General features: G+C 43.7%; 1 pseudogene; it reads right to left on the bottom strand.

The window, feature by feature from the left end:
- Nucleotides 1-6,878: 6,878 nt before the first annotated feature.
- On the bottom strand, nucleotides 6,879-6,996 carry LOC126177868 (5S ribosomal RNA; annotated as a pseudogene).
- Between the last annotated feature and the right edge of the window lie 8,374 nt (nucleotides 6,997-15,370).

Below are 15,370 nucleotides of genomic sequence, written 5' to 3'. Positions count from 1 at the left end.
ACGCGAAACTTAACCGACAGGAAGAATATGTTGTGTTATGCAAATGAATAGCATTTTAGAGCATTCACACAAGGTTGGCGCCGGTGGCAACACCTACAACGTGCTGACATGAGGAATGTTTCCAACCGATGTCTCATACACAAATAGCAGTTGACCAGCGTTGCCTGGTGAAACGTTGTTGTGATGCCTCGTGTAAGGAGGAGAAATGCGTACCATCACGTTTTCGACTTTGATAAAGATCGGATTGTAGCCTATCGCGATTGCGATTTATCGTATCGCGACATTGCTGCTCGCGTTGTTCGAGATACAATGACTGTTAGCAGAATATGGAATCGGTGGGTTCAGGAGGGTAATACGGAACGCCGTGCTGGATCCCAACGGCATCGTATCACTAGCAGTCGAGATGACAGGCATCTTATCCGCACATGGCTGTAACGGATCGTGCAGCCACGTCTCGATCCCTGAGTCAACAGATGGGTACGTTTGCAAGACAACAACCATTTGCACGAACAGTTCGACGACGTTTGCAGCAGCAGGGACTATCAGCTCGGAGACCACGGCTGCGGTTACCCTTGACGCTGCATCACAGACAGGAGCGCCTGCGATGGTGTACTCAACGACGAACCTGGGTGCACGAATGGCAAAATGTCATTTTTTCGGATGAATCCAGGTTCTGTTTACAGCATCATGATGGTCGCATCCGTGTTTGGCAACATCGAGGTGAACGCACATTGGAAGCGTGTACTCGTCATCGCCATACTGGCGTATCACCCGGCGTGATGGTATGGGGTGCCATTGGTTACGCGTCTCGGTCACCTCTTGTTTGCATTGACGGCACTTTGAACAGTGGACGTAACATTTCAGATGTGTTACGATCCGTGGCTCTACCCTTCATTCGATCCCCGAGAAACCCTACATTTCAGCAGGATAATGCACGACCGCATGTTGCAGGTCCTGTACGGGCCTTTCTGGATACAGAAAATGTTCGACTGCTGCCCTGGCCATCACATTCTCCAGATCTCTCACCAATTGAAAACGTCTGGTCAATGATAGCCGAGCAACTGGCTCGTCACAATACGCCAGTCATTACTCTTGATGAACTGTGGTATGGTGTTGAAGTTGCATGGGCAACTGTACCTGTACACGCCATCCAAGCTCTGTTTGACTCAATGCCCAGGCGTATCAAGGCCATTATTACGGTGGTTGTTCTGGGTACTGATTTCTCAGGATCTATGCACCCAAATTGCGTGGAAATGTAATCACATGTCAGTTCTAGTATAATATATTTGTCCAATGAATACCCGTTTATCATCTGCATTTCTTGTTGGTGTAGCAATTTTAATGGCCAGTAGTGTAGTTCGCAGTGTTTCTTAGCCAAAGTCCCTTCAAAAAGAGTCTCCACATGCTGGTGTTGTCGGCGAGTCGTCGCCGATCGCGTTATTCTGTGATTCTTGAGCGCACAATCCAGTACATAGTGTTGTCTTTCGGATCTCCTTGGTCTTGGGCGCCTGATCATTATAACCACAGTCATTATAACCACTGAGTCATTATAACCACAGTTCTCAGATTTATGCTTTACTATTTGATCGCGGCTCGGTACATTTCACAGTATATCCGCCCGCACTGTGAAAGTATACTAAGATTATTGTATCGTGAATCAACAGTTCGCGGTTCATATGAAACTATCTGTTGTCCCCGCAATCAGTTCAGGTACGATGCCATCAGCACATCGTACATTCGAAGTTAGAGTTCTTTGCATCAATATACGAGAAGGAAATGCGTTACCATATTTTCTGCTTCATTTCAGTGTCCACGGAACCACTACACAGTCCACGCTGCCTACAATCGAAAACGGTGTATTTACAGCGTTCACTCAGCTTACTGAGTTTTAAGCTTAATGAGTGAAAATAGAATTCCGCCTTATGAGCAACGCGGCACCTAAAGTTACTAATACTTTATTCGCGGTTCACACCGAAATCACAGATGTGACAATGTTCAGACACTGATATTCTTCACCAGCCAATACGTAGTCGTACACAACAACTGCCTAATTGTTTTCGTTCCCGACTTTCTGTTGGTGCTCTTCTCTGTCGACCTATCGACATGGTTCTACTCCATTCACACAATATTTTCAAAGATACTCATTACGTCACTCTACAGTTTCATACAAAATCACGTCATCACATTGCTCGTTAATGGAGAACGAGTTTCAACATGGTGAACAAGAAAAAAAAGCAGCATCAGAACAAAATGAAAATAGCTATAACATTCATGACAACTGCATGGAGAGAAAGCAGCTTTCAAAGAAATAACTTTACAAGACTTATCCAGAAAAAAAATTTTCAGTGTATCATGAAAATTATGGAGAAAACCAGTAAAAGAAAGTATAAGAAAAACGAAAAAAAATCTATATCTTTCTGTAGTGTTACCTCCGCTCAGTCCAGTCGCGAACTTTACTAGATGCTTATCTGCGTAAAGGTGGAAATAGTGAACTGAACAAGGGAATGGAATTCGAGCGTTAGTTAGTTGGAGAGACGTGTCCTATAATTGTTTTCGTTAAACGTTTAACAGACAGTGAGTTGCAAGGTTTTATTCAGCCCTGTTGGCCTACTCCTGCACCATTGATGATAAAAGATGTAACGATCAAGGGAAGAGTAATGGTGCAAGGGACTTTCACGCGGGCTAGATGACGTACGCTGGTGCTAAATCTGGCCGCTTCTACTCATGCGTTCATTGCGTGAAATAGGCTTTAATATCAAGGCCCCTCAGCAGAGGCTGCAGGCGTGGGGGCTGTCTTACGAGACACAGCGAGAGATGAACAAGCCGGGAGATCTCGTAACTTTTTGTGCTGTGCCTGGTGCGTACAGCTTGTTTCATACAAGAGACTTTCTTGGTTAAAGAGAGTACTCAGCGCTGAGAGCGCGACTCGGCGTGTAAATCAATCGCCAATCACATTGCAAGCAAGTCGCTGACCAATTATCAATTGACTTTGCCGAGTGTAGGGTTCTACAATCTTGAGGATGCTGAAGATTGCGCCTGCACAGAAACAAGGCACTGTGACGTCGTCTGCTAACATCGAAAGTTAATCAATTCTCGAAGCGCACATTTATGTTATGATGTCGAATTTTGTGCTTTTTTGTCTTCTTAATCTTAATTTTATCATTTGCAGCGTTTTCGGGGCATATTAGAAAGGTACCAAGAAGACTTGATATTTTACACTGTACGTAAATAAGAACATAAATAGATTAAAAACGTTTTTATGGAAATTGTTTCAATAATAAAAAAAGTCAGGTATAGCGAAAGAGAAAAAAAACATAGTTTTCCGTTATTATTATTTTGCACTTTGAAAAGAAAAAAAGGCACAAAAGATAAAGCAAAAAAAGGTGCTACGTACTTCCTTCTAAAACTTTTTTTTTTCATATGTACATAAGCAAACAAATGTGGTCTCTCAAATGTTTGCACATCAATTTCTCTGTTCTTTGAGTTCTTAGCAATGTGGATGATTTACCATACGACTTTCATCAAGAACATCCACTATGAATGTCACTTTGGTCATTATTTAACTCTATTACAATTGCTGGTTGCTTAATTCTGTTAATATAGTCCGACATATTGTAAAAAGGGCGGTTTATCACGACCTCACTTTCAACGTTCAGGTGTCAAACTGTACAGCAAACATCGCACACAAGACACGTAATTTTGGCATCGACGAGCAAACAAACATGACCACTCGTGTCAGTAGAGTTTCGAAATAGGTAATACACGCCAGGGACGCTGCAGTAAACTCACTTGTCACAGGTAATCGATTGAAACAAGGAAGTCTCTCATTTGAAAGGGACTGAAAGTGGTCACAGATTAGGCCGCGTGATTATCACTTTACGAGCCGGTTATAGGACGCAATTGCGAGGTCTCGTCGCTTGTTCTTTCTTTCTTGCACTATGTAAAACATACCCAAACTTTAGTTCGTAGTGATTCAACAATGAGACAACGACATTGATCAACCACAGAGATTTAAATTTTCAGTGGTTTCTCTAAATACCTAGGTATTGTATTATATGTTAACCGGAGGCCTAGAAACGACGGAGAGGCTCCGTCCCCACCGCAGCCGCAGTGGTCCACAACCCCACGACGACTACCGCAGTCCACTTCACTTCTCCACCGCCCCACACCGAACCAGTCTTTCAGGGTTATTGTGCGGTTCGGCCCCCGGTGCCCCCCCTCCCCACCCCCCAGGGAACGTCGCACACCAGACTAGTGTAGCCCCTATGTTTGGGTGGTAGAGTAACGGTGGTGTACGCGTACACGGAGAACTTGTTTGCGCAGCAATTGCTGACATAGTGCAGCTGAGGCGGAATAAGGGGAACCAGCCCGCATTCGCCCATGCAGATGGAAAACCACCTAAAAACCATCCACAGACTGGCCGGCTCACTGGACCTAGACACAAGTCCACCGGGCTGATTCTGCCGGGGACCAGGCGCTCCTTCCCGCCCGAAAAGCCGTGATTAGATCGCACGGCTAACCGGGCGGACTAAATACCTAGGTAGTTCCTTTAAAGAGGACCTGGCCAATTTTCCTTCAACCTTCTCCAATCCAAGCTTGCGTTCCATCTGTAATGAATGACCCCGTCGACAAACGTTAAACACTAATGTTGCTTCCCTTTTCGACCTTTTTGCTCACTTGAAAAATATTTGGCAAAGTGACTTGTCTTCGAAGGGGCTACGAGTTAGTATATTACAATCAGGCTGGAAACATTTTCATCTCTCGGTAGCTGGAGCGAATACCTTTGCAATACATAATTATGTTCCCACTTCATCTGTGACGAGTCGGAACACTGTTGGGTCAGAATATAATCTGGCTACCTATATTCTACAAAATACACCACCGGAAAAACAACGCACCACCGTCAAGGACAAGGTCATTGTATTGATAAGTGAGATGACAGGTAGTTTATCACTGTAGGAAAGTGTGATAACAAATGCAGATCAAGTGAAACTCACACGTCACAGTAAAGGGTGTCCAAACAGCCGTATCAATACACAGCGTACCCCCCTCAGTCGGCAAAGCAAGCGTGTATTATCGCATGGAAACGATCATAAAGGTGCCAAATGGCAACCTGCAAATAGATTGTCCCAAGCATTTTACCCTTTTGTTGCAATACGTCAAAAGTTCTTACTGGCCCTGGAGAACGAGGGCGTTCCCGATTCATCACGTCCCACACGTGTTCAACTGGCGAGAGATCTGGTGATCTTGCTGGCCAGGACAGTTGTAAACCACGAAAAGCACTTTGCGTCTATGCAGCCATATGTGGACGTGCATTGTCCTGATGAACAAGCACATGACCTTTCTGTTGAAGAACTGGCAGTAGCATATGGATAGCAACCTGAGCATTGTAGCGGGCAGTGGTTACTTCACAATGCGGAAACACCGAATGTGACCGCGAATTGTAACTTAAGTCCCCCCACACCATGTATCCTAGGGTGAGACCTGTGTGTCATGGGAAGATGCATTCTGGAATATGCAGCTTACGTGGTCTGTGCATAACACGTGTACGTCCATAACTCGCTTACAGGCAAAACCCACTCTCATCACTGAAGACGATAGATCGCCAATGACTCTGCAGTCAACTCTTTCACGGCACCGAAGCAGCCATGCTTGGCGGTGTCGTGGCGTCAGTGGTAGCACGTCCACATGCACACGTGATCTCAATCCTGTTGCAAGCAGACGTTTCCCAGTGGTGCACGTGCAACATGTGCCCCGATTTCGTCCCTTGTTGATGTTCGGCCTGCCAGCGATGCTCGTAGAATGCGTCGACCTCGACGTGAATTTGCACTACGAGGACGTCTAGAACATAGTATACTGGTGTGTGAATGCTCCACAGACCGCTGTTGAAAGCAAAGACACACCACCGATACATTGCGTCCAACATGGCTTGGCTCTGAGCACTATGGGACTTAACATCTATGGTCATCAGTCCCCTAGAACTTAGAACTACTTAAACCTAACTAACCTAAAGACATCACACAACACCAAGTCATCACGAGACAGAGAAAATCCCTGACCCCGCCGGGAATCGAACCCGGGAACCCGGGCGTGGGAAGCGAGAACTCTACCGCACGACCACGAGCTGCGGACTCGTCCAACATGTGCAGCAATATATCAATATGTGTAGCAATCTGTCGATACGTCCATCCAACTTCCCTCAGTCCCACAACGCGACCCCGTTCAAATGGCTGAATTTGTTCAGCAGGAGTTTTTTTTCAGTGGGGCATGGTTGTATCCCAGAAAGAACGTTGCAAACACTGTTCATTCCTAAAATCAGAACAGTACTACCTGCATAGTCAAATCAGAGGGCGCACTTCGGTACGGATAAATAACCCTTGATGGCCACTGCACTGTAATCAACATAAAGCCTGTTGTACTGTATTTAGGAGATACCACTACGAACTGGTGTAGTGTTGGCTTATTTTGTGGACCTGTTCTGAACCTGCTTGCACCTGATCGCTGACCTCAGTGACAAATGAATCACTAACACTACAATCCCTCAGTAGGCACATATTATACCCAGGTTAGACCGATACAATCCTTGAGCAGGCTGTGTCTTTTTTTCGACAGTGTAGTGGCATGCTTTGAAGTGCATTTTAGTACTTTCACAAACGTAAACGTAACGTAAACTCCGTCCACAGGCCCTGGCGGGCCCAGGGTTACCGACCGGCCGCCGTGTCATCCTCAGCCCACAGGCGTCACCGGATGCGGATATGGAGGGGCATGTGGTCAGCACACCGCTCTCCCGGCCGTATGTCAGTTTCCGAGACCGGAACCGCTACTTCTCAATCAAGTAGTTCCTCAGGTTGCCTCACAAGGGCTGCGTACACCCCGCTTACCAACAGCGCTCGGCAGACCGGATGGTTACCCATCCAAGTGCTAGCCTAGCCCGATAGCGCTTAACTTCGGTGATCTGACGGGAACTGGTGTTACCACTGCGGCAAAGCCGTTGGCCAGTACCACCATACCAGGTAAAAAATACATCCATCCATTTGTTCTCACAAAATTCGCAGTCATACATATTTATTTTCATGACTGAAGATGGCCTCTCAGCCGAGCTGGTTACTTAAAAGATAAATATTGTCTATAATTACGTAACTATCGATTGTTTTCTATCATCGTGTATAAAATATTCTACCAAGAACTAACGGAACCATCAGTTAACGCTATTTACTAGAGGTTTGGAACAGCTCCACAAAATTTGTCAACACTACACAAGTTCGCAGAGGTATCCTGTAAATAAAGGAAACACCTCCTACGTGCCAACAGGCTTTGTGTTAGTTACAGTACAGTGGCCAACGAGAATTATTCATCCGTACGGAAGTGTATTAAGTGGCGCAACTTCGATCACGTAGCCAACTACTGTACTGTAGTGAAGCCTATTGTGGAGACAACTACGATCGGAAAGATTATCCCAACAGGAATCTTGCTCCTGTATGCGCATTCCTCAGACGTTGAGATAAAAAGTGCTCTGCTTAGGGGATATAGTGACGTACAGGCTTCTACCGGAAAAATAAATTCAACACACTGACTATGGAAGCTAATGCACACCGCAATGCATTCCGAAAAATAGCTGTGGAAATCTACCGCCTAGAGAGAGCTCAGGCACCCAACGAAACGAAAGCAGGTGATCGGATGGGGCTTACAAAACTAGTAATTCGGCACAATAGTAAGATCACAAGCGATGTGCCAGTTTAGAGCACACAGGTATATATGGATCTCAGACCTCCGCGGATCAGATGAAAATGACACCATCCAGTAATAGCATTCTTGAAATCAAGTAGTCCCCGTTGGGAGAAATTAAGGGAAGCCACATGGTTAGCACAGCTGCCCTGCAAATAGGTAAAGAAGGGCTGAGGAGATGGAGAAGCTAATCTCCTCTGGTCTGTCATTAAATTCTTGGTCTCGTACACGCGTGTTTGACTCCCCAGGGAAACAAACATCGATTCTAAAAAACATGTATGACAGTTTCGAGAGGAGCCCTTATCTTTACAAAATCTAAGGGATCATGGCATTAAAACTGACACTTCAACACCTGTTACGAGTTGAACATGAAACCATCTTTCGCACTCCGGAGACTGTGGACAGAATTCAGTTGATGTCGGTTAATCTCACTTCCAGTAACGATGAGTTAATGGATCTAGTTACTCAGATATTTCATAGAAGATGCCAACAGCGTCGACAGTGAAATCACTTACAATCTGTTCGTAATTGCTGGTAGCAGAAATCTTTTTAACCCATAGAAACCGTGGCCAGAGGGCTATACACACATGTACAATGTCGCACCGAGTATATTCAATGAGCTGCACAGGATACATGTAACACAGATCAATGCCATGTGCAGCGTACTGGCTGTGAAATAAGTCAAGAAACTGGCTGAGGAGATGAGTTTCAAGATAACCTGCTTCCAGAAGACTATACGTAAGCGAGGCAACAACCGACTGATGTCGTATACTATGCAACTCATCACTACCAGAGGAATTCCGATGTCAGCAATAATCATCGTCAACAAATCAGCGAGGGCTGTAGAAAGAACACACCTGAGTGATGAGCACGCCCTTGTAGTAGAATTAATCTCTCCTTTCAGCACAAGGCATCTTGTAAATACGTTCTTTTAGTACAGCGCTGAGATTAGTATTAATATAAGGCAGCTACGGTGTATCTGTGAAGCCTTACATCACAGAAATATATATACAGGGTGTAAATTTTAAGTTGACAAACCAGAATAACTCGAAAAATAAGCTTCACACGAAAAAATGTGTAGAATCCAGAGTTGATTATTTTCGAGGGGGACATCTGCTGGTGCTAAAATTAGCCCGCCACCCCACCCCCAGAGTGTGGGGGAAGAGGAAACTTTAAATTTCAAATGGGTACCCCCATTTTTTATTGTAGAATCAGATTCTACATAAAAAACTACGTACATTTTGTATTAAACAATAGTTTTGATTCTTGGTATTTGGCGCTGTAATTCAAGAAAATTCATGTTCTTGTTTTTGCGCGGAAAATAAAAAATGAGTTCTGCGGAAAAAATTAATACAGTGTTTGGGTCAACATTTGTAAAACACTAATTCCTCTCTCTCAAACCCCACTCTATGGGGACAGAGGAAGAGTTTTAGCGAATCAAAATTTACGAAGTAAATAAGAATTTTTTATTTATCCGTAACCATTTTCCACGCAAAAATGAGAACATGAATTTTCTTGAATTACAGCGCCAACTACCAAGAATCAAAACAAATGTTTAAGACAAAATGTACGTAGTTTTTTATGTAGAATCTGATTCTGCAATAAAAAATGGGGGGTTCCCATTTGAAAATTTTAAGTTGCCTCCCGCCCCACCCTCAGGGGGCTGGGGTGGCTTTACACCCTGTATATATATTTGACGACAAAGTACGAACAGTACCATACAAACAACTGTAAATAACTTTATGGTACTGTATCTGTTAAGACATGTGGGAATGACTTCCATGGTACTAGAGGGAGCTGTAGAGGGCAAAAACTGTAGAGCAAGACAAAGATTGGAATACATGCAGCAGATAATTGAGCACGTAGGTTGTAAGTGCTACTCTGAGATGAAGAGCATGGCATGGCAGAGAAACTCGTGGCGGGCCGAATCAAACGAGTCAGAAGACTGATCACCCAAAAAAAAAAAAAATCTGATGATGATGATGATGGCTTGATCGAAACTGATAATTAACAAAGATGTATTTCGTCATCAGCTCTTGGTGGTCCTGAAATATAACGTTCTTTAAAAAAAATACTTACGAACTGTAAGTCAACAGCTGACCAAGTAAAAACACTGATATCCTACTTTAGGTGTCCAATTTCCTAATATAAATCTCTCAACATCAGCTTATTTAATTCGAGAGCAGCCGTTGCTCTATGCTCCTTACACCACTGCCTACGACATACAAACTTCTCCATTAATTCGCAGCCACGGGACACGGTGAAGGATAGCCAGAGTGCTTACGTGACCCGGATCCGCACGTCCAGCAGCCGTCGCTGCGTTGCTCGTGCTGGTGCAACAGGTGGGACACCTGCAGAACGGCGCGCGCTCGGGTTAATGAATGAGGCACTCACCCACTTGCCGCGCGAGAGGTGCGGGTCCTCGAGGAAGGGCGAGTCTGTGACGACGATCATCACCTCCGGCCGGCGGCGACGCCTCATGGCGACTGCCCCGCTCGGCCGGGCAGACTCCTTGCGGTCCCAATTAGCGCTGCTAACCGCGATAATGCCCGCCAGTGTTTCTCAGCAGCCTCGCAGCTGGCCGCTGCCGCTCCGCACCTCCTCAGCCGCCGCCGTCAAGGCCTCTGCATGCTCAACGGAGCGGACCGCATTGCGGACAATTAACCCTTCAACCCCGTCATATGACGCTTCAACAAAAGCGTGCCTTCATTACAAGATCCGTCATATGACAGACAAACGAGAGATTACCCTCACTAGGACTTCCATCATATAAGATACCAATGAGAGTGTGCCATCATTATGAGATTCATCATATGATGAACCAATAGGAAAATTCCTCACTACATGCCCATTATATGATGGACCAACGAGAGTGTACACTTGTTACGGACCTGTCATATGACATACCAACGAGAATCTGCCCTCGCTGTGGTACCCATCATACGACAGACCAATGAACGCATACTTTCACTATGAGCCCCATCATATGACAGACCAAGTAGAGTGTGACCTCATTATGAGGCCTGTCATTTGATGGACCAAAGAAAGAGTGCCTTCTCTACCAGACATGTCGTATGATGATCCACTACGAACGTGCCCTCACTGTGAAACCCATCAGTGATGGACCAGTGGATTACACCATCATTATGAGGCCCGTCATATAATGGACCAACAAGATACTGATCTCGCTAAGCAGTCCATAATGTGATGGAGCAATGAGAGTGTACAGTCACTACATGATGGAGTTATGGAACAGTACCTTCACTTTGAGACCAATCATATGACAGACCAACAAGAAATGGCCTGTCCTACGAGATCCAGCATATGATCGACCAATGAGACTGTCTTCAGTACAAGACTCAGCACATGAAGGATCAACGAGAGAGTGTCTTCACCCTGCGACCCTCTTGCGAGTGACTAACAAAAGAATGCTCTCACATGAGACTGATCGTGTAACAGACCAATGACAGCACGGCCTCACTGCGAGATCTGTCACATTTTTTTTATTATTATTTTGAGCTTTTCCTCATTACAGAGGCTTATCTCCAACATAATAATTTACTTGAAAATTACAATACAAACAATAAACGTTCTTAAACTATAATCTCAAAATATTTCTCCAGGTGTTTCGATCTTGTGTGTCCTCTTCCTCTGCGCCCATTCTCCTCATTGTGTGCTGTACACTTTGGAGCCAGGTTGTCATAGGTCGTCCTCTTCTTCTTCTCCCCTCCGGTTCCCACTCCAGTATCAATTTTGATATTCTGGTTTTCTCCATTCGTCGTACATGCCCGTACCACTGTAATTTCTTCCTATCCATTACGTCATATATTCTTTCTTTTATTTCCATTCTCCTTATTACTTCGGTGTTCCTTATCTTTTCTTTCCTGGAGATTCTTGCCGATCTTCTCCAAGAGTCCATCTCTAGAGCTTGTAATTTTTTAATGTGCTTCATGTTAATTGTCCAGGTCTCCGTTCCATACAGAACCACACTCTCTAATATGGATTTGTATATTAGTTTTTTAGTTCTGCTCATTACATTCCTGCTCCATAAGACTGAGTTAAGCATCCCAATGACCCTCCGTCCGCTACTAATTCTTTTATTGATTTCTGACTCTGATTTTCCCTCGATTTCTAAAATGGATCCTAAATAACAGAAAGTGTTTATCTTTTTGATTTTCTTTCCTTCAATGTATAGCTCATCTGAATCATTAGTCAAGTATTCTGTTTTTTGGTAATTAATCTTCAAACCCCAAGTTTTGTATGCTACTGCTAGTTGATTGCACATATAGTTAGCATCCTCCCCATCTTGTGCTACGACTACTTGATCATCAGCAAATAATAAATGATGTAGGTAAACTCCATCTCTTATTTCTAATCCCATACTATTACATTTACGAGACCATGTTCTAAGGCTAATATCTATATAGATTTTAAATAATGATGGTGACATGGGACAGCCTTGTAAAAGGCCTTTGCTTGTTCTAAATTTTTGTGAAAGTTTATTACCAACTTCACTTGGCAAATGTTATCTTTATACATCTGTTGTATTATTTTAATCAAGGGAGGGTTTATGTTTTCCATATGTAGTGCTCTCCAAAGTAATTTTCTTGGAACAGCATCATATGCTTTTTCTAGATCTATGAAAATTAATCCTATATTTTTTTATTTTTCCCTATGTTTCTCCAAAATCTGTCGTAATGTGAAAATATGGTCTACACATGATCTCCCAGCCGTGAATCCACATTGTTCTTCTTGGGTTCTAAAATTTTTTTCCAGTTTGTTTTTAATTACTTTCGCAAAAATTCTCATTAATGTGTTTGTAACACAAATTCCTCGACAGTTTGAACAAATTTTGCGATCCCCTTTCTTAAATATTGTATTAATGTAACCTAGCTTCATCTCGTTGGGTATTGAATCTCCATGTATCATTTTGTTGAAGAGCTGTGTTATCAGTTTCACAATTTTGTCACCACCATATTTCAGACACTCCAGATTGATATTGCCTGGTCCCGGTTATTTACCATTCTTTCCTGTTCTCAACGCCTGAAGTACTTCACTTTCTAAAATCTGGATCTCATCATCTTCATGTCCTTTATCTTCCCCTGTTCCTTCTTCTAGAGATTCTTCTCTGTCCTCATTTAATAATTTTTGGAAATACTCTTCCCATTCCTTTTGTGTTATCAGTTGGAGATTAGTTTTGCTTTTTGTATCCTGTCGAAGCCCTTTCAATACTATCACATGACGAATTAATAAAGAATGCATGCAGTGTGCCATCACTACAAAGCCGGTCATATGAAAGACCAACAAAACTGTGCCTTCACTACAGGATCTGACAGATGATGAACCAATGAGACTGCTCTCACTAAGAACCCATCACATGACAGACCAGTGTCAGTATCCACTCACTATAAGAACCATCACATGATGTACTGAAGAAAGTGCGCTTTCACTTTGAGACCAATCATACGACAGACCGTCGAGAGAGTGCCTGTGCTATGAGACCCATGATATTGTAAGTAGGCTGTTTATGTTTTCTTATTGGCAACGTTACGTAGCGCTCTATATGAAAATCACTGGCTGTGCTGTGTGCAGTCTGTGGCTAGTTTGCATTGTTGTCTGCCATTGTAGTGTTGGGCAGCGGCAGCTGGATGTGAACAGCGCGTAGCGTTGCGCAGTTAGAGGTGAGCCGCCAGCAGTGGTGGATGTGAGGAGAGAGATGGCGGAGTTTTGAAGTTACATATATTATGACTTGTGATGATATTAAGGTAAATACATTGTTTGTTCTCTATTAATATCTTTCATTTGCTAACTATCTCTATCAGTAGTTAGTGCCTTCCGTAGTGTGAATCTTTTATTTAGCTGGCAGTAGTGGCGCTCGCTGTATTGCAGTAGTTCGAGTAACGAAGATTTTTGTGAGGTAAGTGATTTCTGAAAGGTATAGTTTAATGTTACTCAGGGCCATTCTTTTGCAGGGATCTTTGATAGTCAGATTGCGTTGCGCTAAATTTTATTTAGCTGGCAGTAGTGGCGCTCGCTGTATTGCAGTAGTTCGAGTAACGAAGATTTTTGTGAGGTAAGTGATTTCTGAAAGGTATAGTTTAATGTTACTCAGGGCCATTCTTTTGCAGGGATCTTTGTAGTCAGATTGCGTTGCGCTAAAAATATTGTATGTCAGTTTAAGCACAGTCGTGTATAAATTGTTCTAAGGGGACGTTTCAATATTATTGACCAATGGTATCGTGCCCTCAATGTAAAACCCATCATATGAAGGGTCAACGAGAAGTATCTTTACCACGAGACCTGACACATGATGCACCAATAAAAGAATGCCTCACTGTGAGATCTCTCGTATGACAGACCAGTGAGAGCATGACCTCTCTGCAAGACTCATCACGTGACAAACCAGTTACGGAATGCGTGGAATGTCTCGTCGATAGGGAGTTCCTCATATGAAAGACCAATAAAAGTGTGCCCTCACTACAAGATCTATCATATGACGCACCAACAACAGTACACTCTCCCTATGAGGCCCATCACATGACAGACCAACGAAAGTGTACCCTCCCTACTAGAAAATGACAGTTTTAAGCTATTCAGTATAAAATGTAACCCCGGCAATCAAAGTTTCAGATCCATCCTTTAATATAAAAACACAAGTTCACTGAAACTGTCTATTCAGGGTTATGTTTAAGTTACTTTTTCTTCTGTTTATAGACTGTCGATTGTTAATGAAAACAAATTATTAAATAATAGCTACAAGAAATGGTAAAATAACGTAACGTCATATGTATAAGAAACACTGAATAAAATTGATAACGCAGAAATTATACTGACTCAGTCACCCATCACATAAGGCGGAAAATCATTTTTTATTATTGGGCAAAGCTGAAAGTTCATTTTGAGAAGGAGTTCTAATAACATGTACTCGTGCTTATATGTAAAATTAAGTAATAATAAGGAATAATTGAGAAGTTAAAACATAACCCACAACAGAAATACGATACGTACTTTTAACACAGCCGGTACTGGTGCAAATCCGGGATCCGAAAAAAGGATGCTACACTTACTTTACTTCAGCGCGTCTAGTCTCGTGCCGCGATCCCGTTTGTTGATTTCCACACACGCCGGGACCAGCGAGCGCTGACCATTTCTTACAATCTGAGGCCACGCCGTGTGGCTATCGGCGGCTTCAGTGCCACTCTGCATTCCTCCGTTTCACAATGGTCACAGGAGGTTAAAAATGGTTCAAATGGCTCTGAGCACTATGGGACTTTAACTTCTGAGGTCATCAGTCCCGCCGGCCGTGGTGGCCGAGCGGTTCTAGGCGCTTCAGTCCGGAACCGCGCGACCGCTTCGGTCGCAGCTTCGAATCCTGCCTCGGGCATGGATGTGTGTGATGTCCTTAGGTTAGTTAGGTTTAAGTAGTTCTAAGTTCTAGGGGACTGATGACCTCAGATGTTAAGTCCCATAGTGCTCAGAGCCATTTTTTTCATCAGTCCCCTAGAACTTAGAACTACTTAAACCTAACTAACCTAAGGACAACACACACAACCGTGCCCGAGGCAGGATTCGAACCTGCGACCGTAGCGGTCGCGCGGTTCCAGACTGTAGCGCCTAGAACCGCTTGGCCACTCCGGCCGGCTCA

Source organism: Schistocerca cancellata, chromosome 3, assembly GCF_023864275.1.
Source record: "Schistocerca cancellata isolate TAMUIC-IGC-003103 chromosome 3, iqSchCanc2.1, whole genome shotgun sequence".
Lineage (NCBI taxonomy): Eukaryota > Metazoa > Arthropoda > Insecta > Orthoptera > Acrididae > Schistocerca > Schistocerca cancellata.
This window is presented reverse-complemented; position numbering and strand designations above follow the sequence as displayed.